The sequence below is a fragment of the Aphelocoma coerulescens genome, chromosome 2, assembly GCF_041296385.1.
Source record: "Aphelocoma coerulescens isolate FSJ_1873_10779 chromosome 2, UR_Acoe_1.0, whole genome shotgun sequence".
Classification (NCBI taxonomy): domain Eukaryota; kingdom Metazoa; phylum Chordata; class Aves; order Passeriformes; family Corvidae; genus Aphelocoma; species Aphelocoma coerulescens.
In genome coordinates this window covers 10,721,495-10,737,425 of record NC_091015.1, presented here as the reverse complement: position 1 = coordinate 10,737,425, position 15,931 = coordinate 10,721,495, and the positions used below count along the sequence as shown (strand labels likewise).

Here is a 15,931-nt window from a genome sequence, read left to right as displayed (position 1 = left end):
ACGCTCAGAAAATAGCTGATGAAAACTTGAGGTAATGAGCTGAAACATCCTGCATGTAATTCTTAGCAGCACTAAAAATAATAATATAACTTTGCCTGACACGGGTAATCCTCTGCAGACTGAGGGAAGCATAATTTTTTTTCTGGAAGGGAGTTTTGTGGTCCACTGAGGGTTTGAGTGAGATATGGGATATACCTTATAAGTGAGGAGTGGCTCGTAACTCAGGAGAGGTGGAACCTAAATGAAGTCACAGAGGTCATTCTTATTTTATCACTGGGGAAAATGTGCCCTGTATATCACAGCTTTTTCATACATTTAGTTAGTGGGATAATTCTATGTACAACAAAATGTTCATGGTTTTTTGTCGTGTATTTCATGAACAGAAAGCTTTTAAAACAACTGAAAAAACAACTGCAGAGGGACCATTTGCCCTGCAAGTCAAAATTTGGCTTCTTTACATAAGTTTAATGAAATACATGGGAATTCTGTGGTTTGTTTAGGGTATGGAGCTATCAGTTAAACATTTTTGCACATTTTTCCATACATTTTTTGCAGCTGCTGCAGTGCAGAATCTAGAAGGGCCAATGAAACAATCAGAGGAGTGTGCTCATTTTTTATCTCCCTTCATGACAGCAGTTATTCATATGATGTGAATATTTCTGCAGAAAAGATTTCTGTGCATGTTTTCAGGCTGCTTTCCTAACAAAATTAGCTTTTTATGATCAGCCCTCTGCTGCTCTTAGCAATCCTTGAGACTTTTCAACCATATTTGATAGTATAAGATATCTTAAGGCATTCAATAATCCATACAGGTTAATCCATACAGGGACTTCAAAGGAGCAGGAGCAACCCAAACTAGTCCTGCACAGGGGCCAATGCAGTCACCCCCAAGGCAGCAGCAAGCAAGCCAGGCAGCATGTTGACAAGACACACCGAGACATTGTGGTGTCTCCATTTCCTCCTGTTTCTTCTCTCCTTAGTGCAGGGGGCCTATGCACCCTCTTTTTTAGAGGTATCAGTCAATTTGAGCCTGAAGAATCACAGAGCGTGGTGGGTTCCTGGTGGATGGAGAGGTTGAGCCCATGTGTTGGTCTGTGACAAAACCTGAAAGTGCAAATAGGAGGGCAGTCATCTCAGTGCTTGCTTGGTGGGGCCAAGGGAGCAGGCAAAAAATAAACAACATTGTTTATTTTATTTGTACCTATACCTATTTGTGTATATATATACCTATTTACCTATTTGTAGGTAACCCAAAAATGATCATCAGAGTTTAAATGTATTGTAGTAACAGCTGTGAACAATTTCACTGTTTCCCAGTGCAGTGTGTTGCCTGTTCAAAAGACTGTCAGTAATCCTAACAAAGCTATTTCTCCTTCTCTCAGACTGTAAGATAAACTCAGACATATAATGGTTGCATTATCCTTTTTCTCTAACATATCTAGTTCTGATTGCTGACAGGCTTTATTAGCAAGAAGCAGAAAGGTTGAGAAATGGTTGATTAGAGGTTCAGCTGTAAACTGGAAATATCCTAAGTCAGATGTCCGTTGGTGAATCTGCTGTGGTACATTTGTTATAGGATAGATGGGGCAGGTGCTAAAATCCTTATTTAGCAAAATTGAAGCCAATCAATGTTGACACTGGATCAAACAGGAGTATTTGTTTCATTTGGCAGCTGCAAAGAGGGTTGGACTTCGTTAGAGAAAGGGGGCACTCCACAGTGCATCTGTGGGGTTATGAGCCATGTATCATGAGATGAATGAGCCACTGTTAGGAGGAAGCTGAGTGGGTGCCTGCTTTTGGGTGGGATAGACTTAATTTTTTTCATAGCAGCTTGTATGGTGCTGTGTTTTGAATTTGTGAACAAAAGAGTGTTGACAATACACCAGTGTCTTACCTGTGGCTAGGCAAGACTTACACAACAGCAAGGCTTCTCTGCTTCTCACCAGGGTAATCCCATAACAGTAGCATGGGGACACAGCTGTGGGAGGTATGTAAAGTCACCATTTATAAATCTACATTGACATGCTGGCTTCACTGAAGCCAGTGGGAAAATTCTGTTTGGTGCAGGTTCCATGTTAGAAAACCACATATTTGTACAAGAAAATGCTGAGATAGTGCAACTTAAAACCCACATTGATGGCTGTTCTCAAAAAGCTGCCTGGTTTCCATTCATACCTTGAGGGGCTAATCAATAAAGCATAATTATCTCCTCTGTTTATAAGGTGATGCTTGTTCTCAGTTTGAATCAAGAACTATTGAAAGGGCATATGAAGAAGACCTGAATGTATGTGTCAGGATCAATTCAGAGTTTAAATTGCTTATAATGGCTTTTTTATGTCAATGCAGATATCTCTGAGTGGCCTAAAGAGAGGGTGACAAAAAAAGTAACTGTGTCACCAGCTAGTTTTGCTTTTTTTAATTTAAAGGAATATTGTCAACAGGAAACCTAGGCACAGAACTTAGTGTACCTCTAAATACAGCACTTTGCATCTTGGTGATGCAGCTTGTAATTGTTTCATTTATTCTAGCTTTCTTTTCTGCCAGGTTGCTTTTGGAAGATTCAAATTTTAAAAATAAATAAATAAATAAAATAAATACAATCACTAATTATGGAATTTGTTGAAAGTATGAAGTTGGTTGTAAAAGGTTTTCATAAATAGGATCACAGAACAGCTGAGGTTGGAAGGAATCTCTGGAGGTCCTCTAGTCCACCTGCTCAAGCAGGACCACCTACAGCCAGCTGACCACTTGTGGTTTTGAGTATGACAACAGATGGAGACTCCAAAACTTCTCTGTGCAGCCTTCTTGCATTCAGATTGAACCTAAGGTTTTAATTTGTGCCTATTGCCTCTTGTCCTGTCACTGGGCACTACCAAGAAAAGTCTGGCTCTCTTGTCTTCATTCCCTCCTGTCAGGTATTTCTATACATCAGTGATATCCCATGGAACCTTCTCTTCTCCAGGCTGGACAATCCACCTCTTGCAGCCTCTCCTCCTATGAGAGATGCTCCAGTCTCTTGATCATGGCCCTTTGTTGGACTCAGTGCAGTATGTCCATCTCTCTGTCCCACTTTTACTGGGCAGCCAGCACCAGATCCAGCAGTCCCAGTGTGTCTCAGCAATGCTGAGCAGTGGGAGAGGATCATCCCCCTCGACCTGCTGGCAGCGCTCTTTCTAATGCGGCTCAGGAGGCTGTTTGCCTTCTTTGTCATGAAGTCACACTGCTGGCTCATGGCCAGCTTGTTATCCACTAGGACCCCCAGGTCCTTCTCAGCAAATCTGCTTTTTATGTGGTCAGCCCCTAGCCCGTCTGCATGCCTGGGGCTGTTGTTCCCCAGATGCAGGACTTGACATATCTCCTTGTGAAATTCATGAGGTTGTTGTCAGGCCATTTCTCCAGCCTGTTGAGGTCCCTATGGATGGAAGCATGACCCTCTAATGTATCAGCCACTCCTCTCAATGTTTAATCACCAGCAAACTTGCTGAGGTTACACTCTGCCCCATCGTCTAGATCATTTATGAAGAGGTTAATAGCATTGGACCTAGCGTTGACCCTGGGGTGCACCATTAGTGACATGCCTACAAGTGGACTTTGTGACACTGTTCCTACCCCTCTGGTCCTAGTCTTTCAGCCAGTTTTCAATCCAGTTCACTGCCCACTAACCATCTAACCCATACATTGTCAGCTTGTGCATTATGCTGCTGTGGGAGATGGTGTCAAAGGCTTTAATAAAGCCAAGGCAAGCAACATCCACTACTCCCCCCTCATCCACCAAGCCAGTCACTTCATTACAGAAGGCTGTCCGGGTTTCTTAAGCACAATTTCCCCTTCATAAATCAATGCATACTGTTCCTCAGCCTCCTTCTTGTCCTTTGTGTTTGGAAAAACTTGGAGGAGGATTTTGTCCCCGCCTTCTTGGGGGCGGAGGTGAGACTGCAAGGCTTGCAGTTCCCAGGTTTTTCCTTCTTGTGCATTTTGAAGATAAGAGTGACATTTGCTCTTCTCTAGTCTTCAGGAAACTCCATCAGTTGCCATGAGCAGGAGCAGGAGAGAGCAGGGTATTTTCAATTTGGTTTTCCTCTGAGTGGCAAGTTACTGAGCTGCTTTCAGGAAAAAACATTACAACACTTTCTTGGTCAATGCTGTGCTGGAAGCTGGACAAGGAGATCAAAACAGCCCTCTCTGACTTTAAAATCTTTGTGTTTGAAATTACTCATAATACTGTCAAGTCAAATACAACTGATAAAAATACAGCACCTTTTCTGTAAGTTGATCATGTCCCTTTAGCATGGTTATTCAGTAGTCCTAAACACTCTTGTTAATAAGTGTGACAGGCAACTGTGATGGGAATGCTTCATGATTGCTCCTTATGCGATATCATGCTGGGATTGCAGACCCGTGCTCTGCTGTTTTGTTATCTGTACTTCACTTCAGACATGTTTTATTACAGTATTTTAAAAGGAAGAATGGAACATTTTATATTTTCCTGCCAAACCCCTTCTGGTTTTTTTTTTCCCCTTAAAGAATTGTTTTTATCATCTATCTTTTACTGTGTATCACATCATTATCTTCACCTGTTAGGGGAAAAAATGAATGGACTTAGTGTACAACAGACTGACAGCAAATCATAGCACGGATGTTCCCTTCAGAATGACAGTTATACCCTAGATGGCACAGTGACTAAATAACTCATTGTGAGAAACTCCTTCTCACAGACAGTTGTTAAATTGAAGGTATTACCAAAACAGAATGCAAGAATTATTGCTTGTTCTGTGGTCATTTTTCTTTAGGTAAGGATATAAGCTTCTTTTTTTTTTTCTTTCTATTAGAAACAAACTGAAAGAACCAATCCAGCCCTCAGCATCATTACAGCACCATTACCATTTATGCTGACCTAGTATTCTCACTATAAATCCTGTTTTCCACATGAGTCATGAGACCAGGATTCATTTGCAGTCCAGGCTCGTTTGAGGGAAAATATTTTTTAATGCACTTTGAGGGCTGAGCCTGGACCTTTTAAAATTTTCAAGAAAGTGACATAAAAACAAAAATTAATTATTTCAGATGTTTTCTAGTATTGCTCTTTCGTTCCTGTAGCAAAGAACCTAGATCTCAGTTTGAAGCTGAGATTTTGCTAAAATTTAATGGAAAATTGCTATAGGTCTGAATGACCACAATCAACCCATTAAGATGAGTATCTTAATTTATTTAGAAAAGGGCCTATATTTTGATAAGGCATGAATATTCAGAAACTTTATAAATACAATACAAAAACTCATGTACCCCTGGTACTCCAGAGACTGCCTGCAAGGTATTTTGTTTCATTAGGAGATCAGCAGCAGACCTGTAACGCAGATGAGCATTGTGTTTACCTACTTTAAACACAATACAGGACAGACACAATAGATTAACAAAACAGTGTCCACTCAAAAGGGAAAAAAGAAAACACATCTTGTTCCTGCTGAGACACACAGCAGGAGTGCACCAAGTGCCTGCAGTAGAGGTGACTGAAGCCTGTGCTTAGGGACAAGGACCAGTCCTGCTGCCAGCAGAGCTGGCACTGCTGAGGAGCTGCTGGGGACATCTCCAGCCAGCGTGGCTGGCTCCGGTAGAGGAGGCCTGACCATCACTCCAGTTCATGTTATGGCCCACACTGGGTAGCTCCAGGGAGGAAAAATGTGCTTTTAAGCCTATTTCCAACAGAGTCCAGCATTTGCCCAGCAGCTCTGTGGCAACTGAGAGGGGCTGCAGTCCCTTCTGTGTCCCTGTGCCCAGCAGGTCCTGGCCAAGTGCCACCATGGAACTGTGTGTGGGGACCCTGGCAGCAGACAGGAGCAGGCTCCTACCACAAACACTAGCTGAACCTGGCTCCAGCCCAGCCCACTCCCATCAGGACAGGGATACATGCTGGACAGGCTCTGCCAGGGCCCTGGCTTAGTCTGTCCCTCTGTCTTACTGAGCAGAATGTCCTAGCTAAGGCTGTTCTGGATGGTGTAAGCCATCTGGATTTAGTCAGGGCTTGTTTCTATTGCCCATGGTGTACTGGATCAGCAGCATCTCTATGCAGGGATGGGAATGGGACAGGAAGCAGTTTTGTGCCTGGAGGGTGCCCAGTCCCTGTGCACTGGGAGAGCTCCCACTGGGCAGTGGGCTCTGCTTCACCCGTCACATTAGTCTCAAACACAGAGAAACCTGCCCGGCAGCGTAACTGGAGTCATCTTCTAGGATAACTGAGGAGCCCAATTCCTGCTTTCCAGAGCCTGAAGGTGAAATTATGATTGACTCTTGCTTAAAACATAAGAAAGGGAGGGGACAAAAGAGCTTCCGTTCCTGTCTCCCTGCTGGTTTGTAAGTACATGACAGTAACACAGTTGCACATGGGCTTACACTAGTTTAGCTTCATACAGAGATTAACAGCTGATATAAATTCAGCAGGTGCAAGTTTTCTGTGTGGACAAGACTCAAGTTGATAGGAAATCAATGAATTTAGATATTTCTGAATTCTTCCCTGGTGCCAGGCAGTATGAAATTCTGTAGCCTTGGGGTAAGTGACTATACAAGGTGCAGGTCAACACCGAGTCAGGCCAGCTGGATGATTCTGATAAAATCTATTTTCTGCCTCCCATTTCACATCCCTTCTCTTTTTATTTTATTTTCAGATACCGATATTAAAATTACTTCAGGATCCTAGTTTTATCTGGCAAAGATTAGGGACAGACAGAGAGATTGAGAGGGCTGTTTGCAAAACTGTCAAGAACACGGAACAGTCCAAGTGTGAAACCTATTCACCTTCACTTTATGGTGTTGATGGGTATAATAAAATATTTTTCATTCATCCATCAAAAACGTTAGAGCTATTTACACATATATATGCAGAATGCCCAGTGCGATTTGGCATAAATGCTTTAATCACAGGCATTTCAGATGTAACCTACTCGTAGCTTCACAACTGAGAGTGTGAGACATCTGTCTTAAGTGCTGGCTGATAATAAGCATCATGAATCTTCCCTGCAGATCCTGCAGCATTTCCCAGACGACGAGTTTGATTTGGCCTGGGCTTTCATGCAAAGCTTTCACTGAAGGCAAAAGCAATTCCACGTGCAGAAGAGCCCACTGCACTACACAAAGACAGCGACTTCTGGGGGGTGAAGCACTGCGGCTTGAGCCAGAGCTTTGTTGTTATGAGAATAGTCCTTTTTCTCCCCAAAAATGCTGGAGCCAAGAAATGTTAAAGAGTTGTGATAGTATTAATGTCCAAACAAAGACAGAGGACATGTTCTGTGAGACTCCTCTATAAAATTTGTATGGCTTTATCATGCTTTTAAAGGAAAGAAAAAAAGAGATCTGCTGCCCCAGCGCACTGCAAAACAAAACATGTGGAGGATGATACAAAAGTACGGAATAGTCTTTTGTGACGTGTGGAATGGACAAAAAGTCAGTAAACTAAGAAACAGTGCCCATTTGTAAATGGAGGATCATTTTATTTCCTAGTATTTATATCCATAAAATACTTTATTTTCTGTTTTGACACTGAAAGGGAGGAGTAGGTTGAATCTGATATCATGGTGTTAACCGTATGAAAAGCAGCTTTGTTGTAATTGATTTTGCTGAATTTCATATGTACACCTGCGCCCATATATATGCTTGTAAATGCAAAGGAATACAGCAGGCAAATTTGTAAGGTAAATTCATTTTCTAAAATAAATCTTTTAAAACTTTTATTTTAAATAAAATCTCAAACAGGAAAAATAGATGTTAGAGGTGTCTGGAAATAAAATTTTGAATTTTAAAAACCTTCCAGAAATATTTGTAAAATTATCAGAAATGTTCCTTGAATCTAGTCAGAGAGTGATTAGAGGGAATTTTTTCATTTCTGTCACTTGAATTTCCTCTGGCCATATTTACATGAATTGATCACATTTGAAGAGGGAGACAAATACCTTTAGTTTTCAAGATTGTCAAGTTTTGATTTTTTTGTCTTAGCTTTACAGATATTTGTGGAGAAAGATTTTTTTGCTTGGAAATCATGAATATAAAATCCAGTATATTTACACATTCTGGATGAAGCCCAGTTGAAATAAGTGCTGCAAAGTAAAGTTCATATACAGTGAAAATCTCTAGCATTAATTACTCCTGAATGTTTGTGAGTACCCAAAATCCTGACATAAAAGCTGTAATTTCTATGCAAAGTAGATAGGATGATTGAGTTATAATTAAAATGGTAATTATACCCTTAATGCTCTGTATTTGACTTTTCGAAAAAAATGTTATGCTCCAAGAAAAGCTATTTAAAGATCAGAGAAAAATGTTTGAAAAATGAATATATTCAAGACATTCTAGATCTTTCAAAATCCAGTTACTGATTTTTACATGCTTTCATATATAGTCTGAAACATTTTCTTCATTTATTTTGGTCGATGGAAATAATAAAAAATCATTGGAACGTGAAAAGCTTAAATGAACGCAATATTCTCAAAGTTGATACTTAACATGATAAATATTTTAAATGTTGGAGGGCAGGCAGCAGAATTCGCTCGCTGACTAAAATCCTGGCCTTCGTCCTCTTAACTGGGTGATGCCAAGGAAAGAGCTGCTAAGAATTTGGCTGCCCTGTAGTTCCTCCCTGGCCTCCGTGGCATGTCACACTGCACCTTCACAGGACAAATACATTTCCTTCAATCCCTCATTGACTCCTTAGAATTAAAGCCAGAGCACCTCAAGCTATACATCAAATGTCAGGAGTGGCAGTCTGGTGGAACCGTGTCAATATTTGATGATGTATGGCTTGCTGGGAGGCGCTGGAAACACTGGCCCTGCCAGAGGTGACACCTGTCTGCTTTGCCCTCACCCAGCCTTGGTGCATGCCCAGATCTGTGGGAAGGGGTAGGAGAACAGTGCCTACGGGGTGGGATGTGCCTATGGATCCAAGAGGATCCATGCAGCAGAGCAGGGCCATTTCCCAGCCGCTGCCAAACTTGTGTTACCCGTCTGCCTAGGCAATCGGTATGTCCATACTGAGAATCTGAGCATCTTGATTCACTCTGGAGTTGGTAGAGCAGTCCCTTCTGCTGATCAACTAAGCACTCCTCTGGGCAAAGTAGAAGGATGGTCTTAGGAAGCTAAAAACACAGTTAAATTGGTAAAGTTGTGCAGTCTTAGGTACTTTTTTGCAGCATTTCTCACCAAAAAAAGCCCCTTTGCCTCCATCCATCTATTTAACCTACATACACATCACTTATCTTGCACTTCAGAACTTTTCATTCTTATTAATTTTCAGATATGGTTGAATTTTTTTCCTTATGTCCCACAAAAAGCATGACAGGGAGGATTTAGGACAGAATTTTGCAGTTTTCGTAAACTACAGAGCATTGATTTCCTAGTTTCTAGCCAGCTTTCTCTAGCATGAAAAAAAAAAGAGCCAAGGACTTTCCTGCTGCTGGTCTATTTTTCTGCTCTCTTATTGTATCAATGGGTGGTGGTGAGGAACTGTGAGCTGGCTCTGAAATTGGGGTGAAGCTGAAAAGTCACTGAAGGAAATTAGCTTAATTCCTGTTATATACTGTCCCTCCTTATCCAGTACCTGATCCAAATCCAGGGCTTGCTAACAGGTAGACCTCCTGTGAGGACCAATGATACCCATGATGTTTATCTGTTTGGAAATCTCTCATGGCTGATTACAGGGATGATCACATTCTCCAGTGTGTATCTGAGTATCATCCTTGGCTCCATGTGTAGCAGCTCTGTCCAACACCAAGTTGTGCCACCCAGTTCCAGCATCATAGTATTCCCCTCTCATTCCCTTATGCCATGTACCTGTAGTGCTCAAGATCCTCCTCTACTCCAAGCAGACTAAAAGTGGTAGCAGGAGAAAAAAGAAATGAAAAAACACATCTGGAGGGGAAGAGGGGAAGGAGCTTGTGTGTGATAACAAGATAAACCTTTGTAAAGAGCATCAGTGTTATTCAGAAGAAGCAGTGAGAAGCTGAAGAGGAAAAATATGGTAAACAAGCAAGTAGTGTATGAGGAAGAAGGAAGAAATCTGTGAGGAAAGGTAGGGGACAGGGACTGTTGGCTGTCATCTCCTCTTGCTTTTTTCAAGAGATTTCTGAAGTCTTTTCTTCTTGAGTGAGTCTGTTTCAATACCCCACCCCTCGTTTCATATGGTGGTTTCTAGTCTCTCTGCAATCTGTAATTGAGTGTTGCTACTTGCAATCCCCTGCAGTAAGTTCTGAGTCACTGATTTTTAGTCACTGGGATTTTTAGAAGTAGTACTAATTAGCAAAAGACATGCTACAGGTATTTATCAATGCTAGTTGGCCTGAAAAAAATGTATTGGTAGGCATCACTGGTAGCCACTAGCTATTCCAAATTTCTACAGCTGTAAACTGAAATTAAATGCACAAGAAAAATTTTTAAAAGCTTTGCAAAAAAAGCTGAACTCATAAAACAGCACAAGTGTTTTTAAAGACACAGGAAGTCTAAACCAAAGCCTGCTTAAGCAAAGGTAGAAGTCTCTATAGATTTCACCGAAGTTTGGCTCAGATTCTGAATTCTTTCTTTAGTAACATGACTTCAGTAACTTTCTTCAGTCCAGCAGAAAGGGTTTGAGGGAGGGGGAAAGAAAATGAAAATTCTGAAATTATCAGTGATGGTGGATCTAAAAGTTGGTTTTACAAGTGCTTTACCACTAAAATTAAAGCATGTTGGATGGCAATCTCAGCCACATACAATTGGGCTTGCCACATTGTAGTGGTTTGGTCCAAAATACTCATTACTGTTTATCTTCTGTGAGATAAGAATTAGGAGAAACACAAAGCAGGCACCAAACTTGAAAGAATATAAAGAAGTTGATTAACAGACCTAAAAGAGGGAAAAAAAAAATTATACCATACCTTCAGAACTCTCCTCCTCCCCCCACCTTCCTCCCTTCTCCCACTGACAATGTAAAAAGACAACCCTTCAGATGTTCAGTCTGTTTACCATTTCCATAATAACCTTGTTCAGTCCATTTAGAAAGAGAAGTCTCTTCTTGCTCGTGCTATGAAAACATTATCACAACGAGACAGCCACCCACTTCCAAATAACTTTGTTCAGTCCATTTAGGAAGAGGAGTCTCTCTGCTCGCATGTCAGTCCCTTCCCCCAACTTGCAGCTTTTCCTGCAACTGCTTTCAAGGGTCCACTCTTGAAGGTTTTTGGGGTACAATTTTAAGGTTGAGCCATTCAGAAACAAGAACAGAGGCCTTTCTCCTTCCCTGGGAGCAAAGGGTCTTCCTCATCTTCATCTCTAGGACTATCTCTGGGAGCATCTCTAGGAACTGAGGTTTTCTCCTTTCCCATTTGGAGCAAAAGTCCTCATCTGGTCCATCTCTCCCTGTTCAAACTTCTCATGAAATTACAGCTGCGTCAGCATCTGCCTATCTCAGTGCAGGTGCTTTTGCTTGCAAGTTGAACACTCCACCCCCCATATCTTCATGAAATTACAATGGGTACTCTGACATATCATAGCTTCACAACAGACTTTTAGCTTTAAGCATCTCCTCTCTCTCTTCCCTCAGGTTTTCAGCTCTTCACAGCAATAAAAGGGTTAATCTCACCTCAGCCTTGCAGCTGGAATGTGGCTTATCACAGTGGAGAGGGGGGAGTCGAGCTGCTCCGGCTGCCCACAGCAGGGCTGGGGGGGTTCCATGACTGGAACAGGCCCATGGCTCCAGGATGGCCGTGGCCCGGCCTGGCCTGGCCCAAGCAGGGCCTGGCTGGGCCCGCTGGCCCCTGCACGGGGCCTGCAGCCACCTGTGCCAGCGCCGGAAACGAGACAGAGCTGTGGGGAGTTTGTCTGTTCTTAAGTGTGTATCACAGAGGCGGTCACAACTTTAAGTGGCTTAAAGAATTGACCATATTCAAACTGGCCAGCTGATAGGTCCTGTCAGGTCATGGGGGGAAGCTGTAAGAAGAACATCACTTCCGAGACTCAGCTTGCTAACCTATGACACACATGAGAATGAATGTAGCTCACCCGCTTCTTACTAATTGTGTAATTTTCTGTGGTAGGACAATACATTTTGCAATTACAGTAATTTCCCTCAAGTCTCCTGGTTGTACCATGAGAGATTTGCCATCATCCGTGCCTTGAAAAACTTCTCTTCAATGAGGGTTTGTTCTGTGGCGTTTTTTCAGTTCTAGATAGACAAAAAATATTAAGGACAAAATACAAATAGTGAAGTCTGAGATGTAAAAGTTCGGACAGACAAAAAATGTTAACGCTGCTATATCTCTGTTAGAAGCAGGTGTTAGTCTGCCAACAGTTAAACCCTATATGTGCTAAAGAAACCATAAAATACATCATACATGGCATAGATTTTAGCAAAACATTTGCTGAGATGTGATGGAAATGTCATCTATAAAAAGCGTCCTTAACCACCTTAATATATATAAAATGGCAATCTACAATTTGGCATGACATATGCATATATACATATATATATATATATATGTATATATTCACATATATATAAAGTATGTGACAAAATACAGCTGCACCACATCATTTTAGCCAGAAAGGGTAAGCCTTTCTTATTCTGTTTGGTTTTTAGGTCAGAGGGTCTGTGATAATTTCATTAGCTGCTGAAACATATTTTTACTGTGTTCCAAGGACAGTGTTAAGTACACAGGACTCCTGTAATTGGCAATGAAAATTAATATCTAGGACATTGCAATAGGATCTGAACATTTCACTACAAAAGCATGGTGATGTGATGAATGTAGAGGTAAATGCTGCTTAGGTGAGGGGATTTAATTCCATTTCCAGGTGTGAGGAAATCACTTTATTCTGATCTCTTACTACTGGTATCTATCCACTATTACTGCAGCACTCAAACTGAAGGGGTAGACAACCAGTTTAATCTGCTGCTGAGCCAGTAGATTAGGGCTCTCCATACAGGCAGTGGGAGAAATCATCTCTTATGGGAAGAGATGACCAAAATACGGCCATCACTCAGGGGTCTTGCATGACTCTATGGACTGACCACTGGAAATGAGGGTAGCTCATGAATGTACACCGAGAAATAACAACCCCAAACATTCAAGGAAAGGTGAAGAATGCTCAGTTTCCTAAATCCACCTCTCCTAGTAAGCTCGTCCCAGCCTAGCCTTCTCCCTAGAGATCATTGCACTGCTTTCCATCAGGGCACTCTGCCCCCTGGACTGAAGCTTGTTATCCTTGACAGAGACGTGTTACAGTTCACCATGCTGTTTGTATTACTATTCAAGGAGACAAAAATCTGTGACATAAATTGCATCCTTTCATATCACAATCTGAATTGAACCATTTCTTGATTGCCCATGGAAACAGAGGGGTGCGCAGCTAAAACAGACTAATATACAGGTTAGGTTTTAAGAACATGCTGGATTATAAGAACAAGGAAGAAGTATAGGGGAGAAGAAATGTAAGGAAGAAGAAATAAAGAAAGCCTCTGCTAGCCATGGGAGACAGAGAGACTGAGATACAATTGTGTTGCCCAGCCATGTATTACCCAACCATTTGTCAAGATAGATATCTTGGGGCACAATGTGGAAGTGGTGAGAAACCATCAAACAGAAGAAGGTGGCTCTGTGAAGCTCAGGGGGGCCTTGAAGGCTTCAGTGAAAGGATATTTTGGTACTGACACTGGACCCATAGAATCACGTTTCCCGGCTCAGTGACCTTGCAGTGCACTGTCTGTATTGCAAAAAAGAAAATGTGCTTATATATTGTTATTATTACTGCATTACTTCACAAATAACCAAATGTTAAAGTGCTGTAGATCAATCACCATTTTCCTGCCAAGAGATACAGCTTTTCTCTCTGTCTCTCAAGGTGTCTTTTTCTTATTTTTAATCACTTTCATTTCTAAACAGACACAGAAGTTGTTGTGTGAGTCAGACCAGCAATGCTCAAGCTTGCAAAGAAACCCAGAGGTTTTTGATGTTTTGTCAGTTATAATCAATGAGAGCAAGTCTGATGCTTTTAAATTCCTGTCTGAGGTTTCCTTCCATTCACCTTGCAAAGCACAGGAGTTAGACCTGCAGCATATAACTCTGCAGTGAGAAACGAGCAAATGACTGGCCAGATCAGTGTGTTGTGTGCCATACTCATACACACATACCTGCACACTTTCATACCCACACTGTTCTGAAAAGAGAAAAAAAACCAAAACCACAAACCACTGCTAGAAGAGACTGCGCCAACCTGCTACTCACCTGTGGAAATGAGCTACCCAGATTAATTACCTGACAAAGGCTGGACTGCAGCTGTCAGCTCAGAACAAGAGCAGTGTGTCAACGAGAAACAAAACTGGAGACATGCTGGAAGGGCTTTTTGTACACTGGGTTTCTTTTCTTTTCTTTTCTTTTCTTTTCTTTTCTTTTCTTTTCTTTTCTTTTCTTTTCTTTTCTTTTCTTTTCTTTTCTTTTCTTTTCTTTTCTCCTTTCCTTTCCTTTCCTTTCCTTTCCTTTCCTTTCCTTTCCTTTCCTTTCCTTTCCTTTCCTTTCCTTTCCTTTCCTTTCCTTTCCTTTCCTTTCCTTTCCTTTCCTTTCCTTTCCTTTCCTTTCCTTTCCTTTCCTTTCCTTTCCTTTCCTTTCCTTTCCTTTCCTTTCCTTTCCTTTCCTTTCCTTTCCTTTCCTTTCCTTTCCTTTCCTTTCCTTTCCTTTCCTTTCCTTTCCTTTCCTTTCCTTTCCTTTCCTTTCCTTTCCTTTCCTTTCCTTTCCTTTCCTTTCCTTTCCTTTCCTTTCCTTTCCTTTCCTTTCCTTTCCTTTCCTTTCCTTTCCTTTCCTTTCCTTTCCTTTCCTTTCCTTTCCTTTCCTTTCCTTTCCTTTCCTTTCCTTTCCTTTCCTTTCCTTTCCTTTCCTTTCCTTTCCTTTCCTTTCCTTTCCTTTCCTTTCCTTTTTTTTTTCTTTTTTCTTCTGAGAATTCCCCCACTTTTGCTATCACTTATTATTTGCCTTACAGTCATACCAAGGTGCACTGGAACATGCCTGTGTTGGGACGAACTCTGCTCAGACATGGAGCAAGATTGCTGCCACCCACAAAGCCATACAATTCTGACAGAATCAGGAATACCAGTGAAGTGGCTGCAGTGTTAACCAGATCACAGAGGTGGTGGGTAAAGTGACAATAGCTGCATGAGCTTCTGGTTGGAGCTTTTAATTCTTCCTGATTCCCTCGGAGGACTCAGAAGTGGTACCAAGTACTGGCAGTTCTTCTCCTGGTGTAGACACCTTCCGTGCTCGTGTTGCTGAGTGCAGGATCCAGCTGCTCTGAGGGCTTGGCAAGGCCACACAGCCAGTGTGGCAAGGCCACGGTGCAGGCCGTGGCAGAGCTGCTTTTCTGCTTGTCCTCCCCTATCGCCTACATCTAAAGCTAGGTGCTCTGCAGAGTGGAAGGGTGGGCAGGACAGAGCTGGGCCATTAACTGAAGTAAAACAGTACTTTGACCCTCACCTGCATCAAAGAAGTCAGTTGCATGACTTCCTGAAAGTGTTCCCATTTTACAGACTGGAAATTGAGGCTGATGGGCATGCCTGGCATCATCAGGCTGCAGGGGATCCAGGCACAGGGGCAGAAACTCATTGCACAACCCTGAGCCTTCACCCACCCCCTTCCCTGCCTGCCATTCAGACTCATAAATGCTTCCTTGTGCTAATTTGACCACAGCAAAAATAGCATTATGAGGCATTGCAGTTTGAAACTTCTATACAGACTCAGGAAGGGTTCTGATCCTGTAGATGAAATACTTGCAATGCAGGCAAGGGTGACCAGGCCAGCAGTGAGAATGTAAATCACTGCTCACCCCGGAGCCGCCTGAATCACGACCCCATCCCTTACACCTCCAGTTGTTTGCAAAGCCTTTCTCTACCCAGAGGGAATTTTCAGTCAGATGTGTGTAGAAATTCTCG

At 42.0% G+C, this 15,931-nt stretch overlaps 1 protein-coding gene across 1 annotated transcript in view; it reads left to right on the top strand.

The window, feature by feature from the left end:
• The window catches only part of ADARB2 (adenosine deaminase RNA specific B2 (inactive)), a 304,888-nt gene that overhangs the window by 217,893 nt on the left and 71,064 nt on the right, over window positions 1–15,931 (top strand). The window lies entirely within an intron of this gene.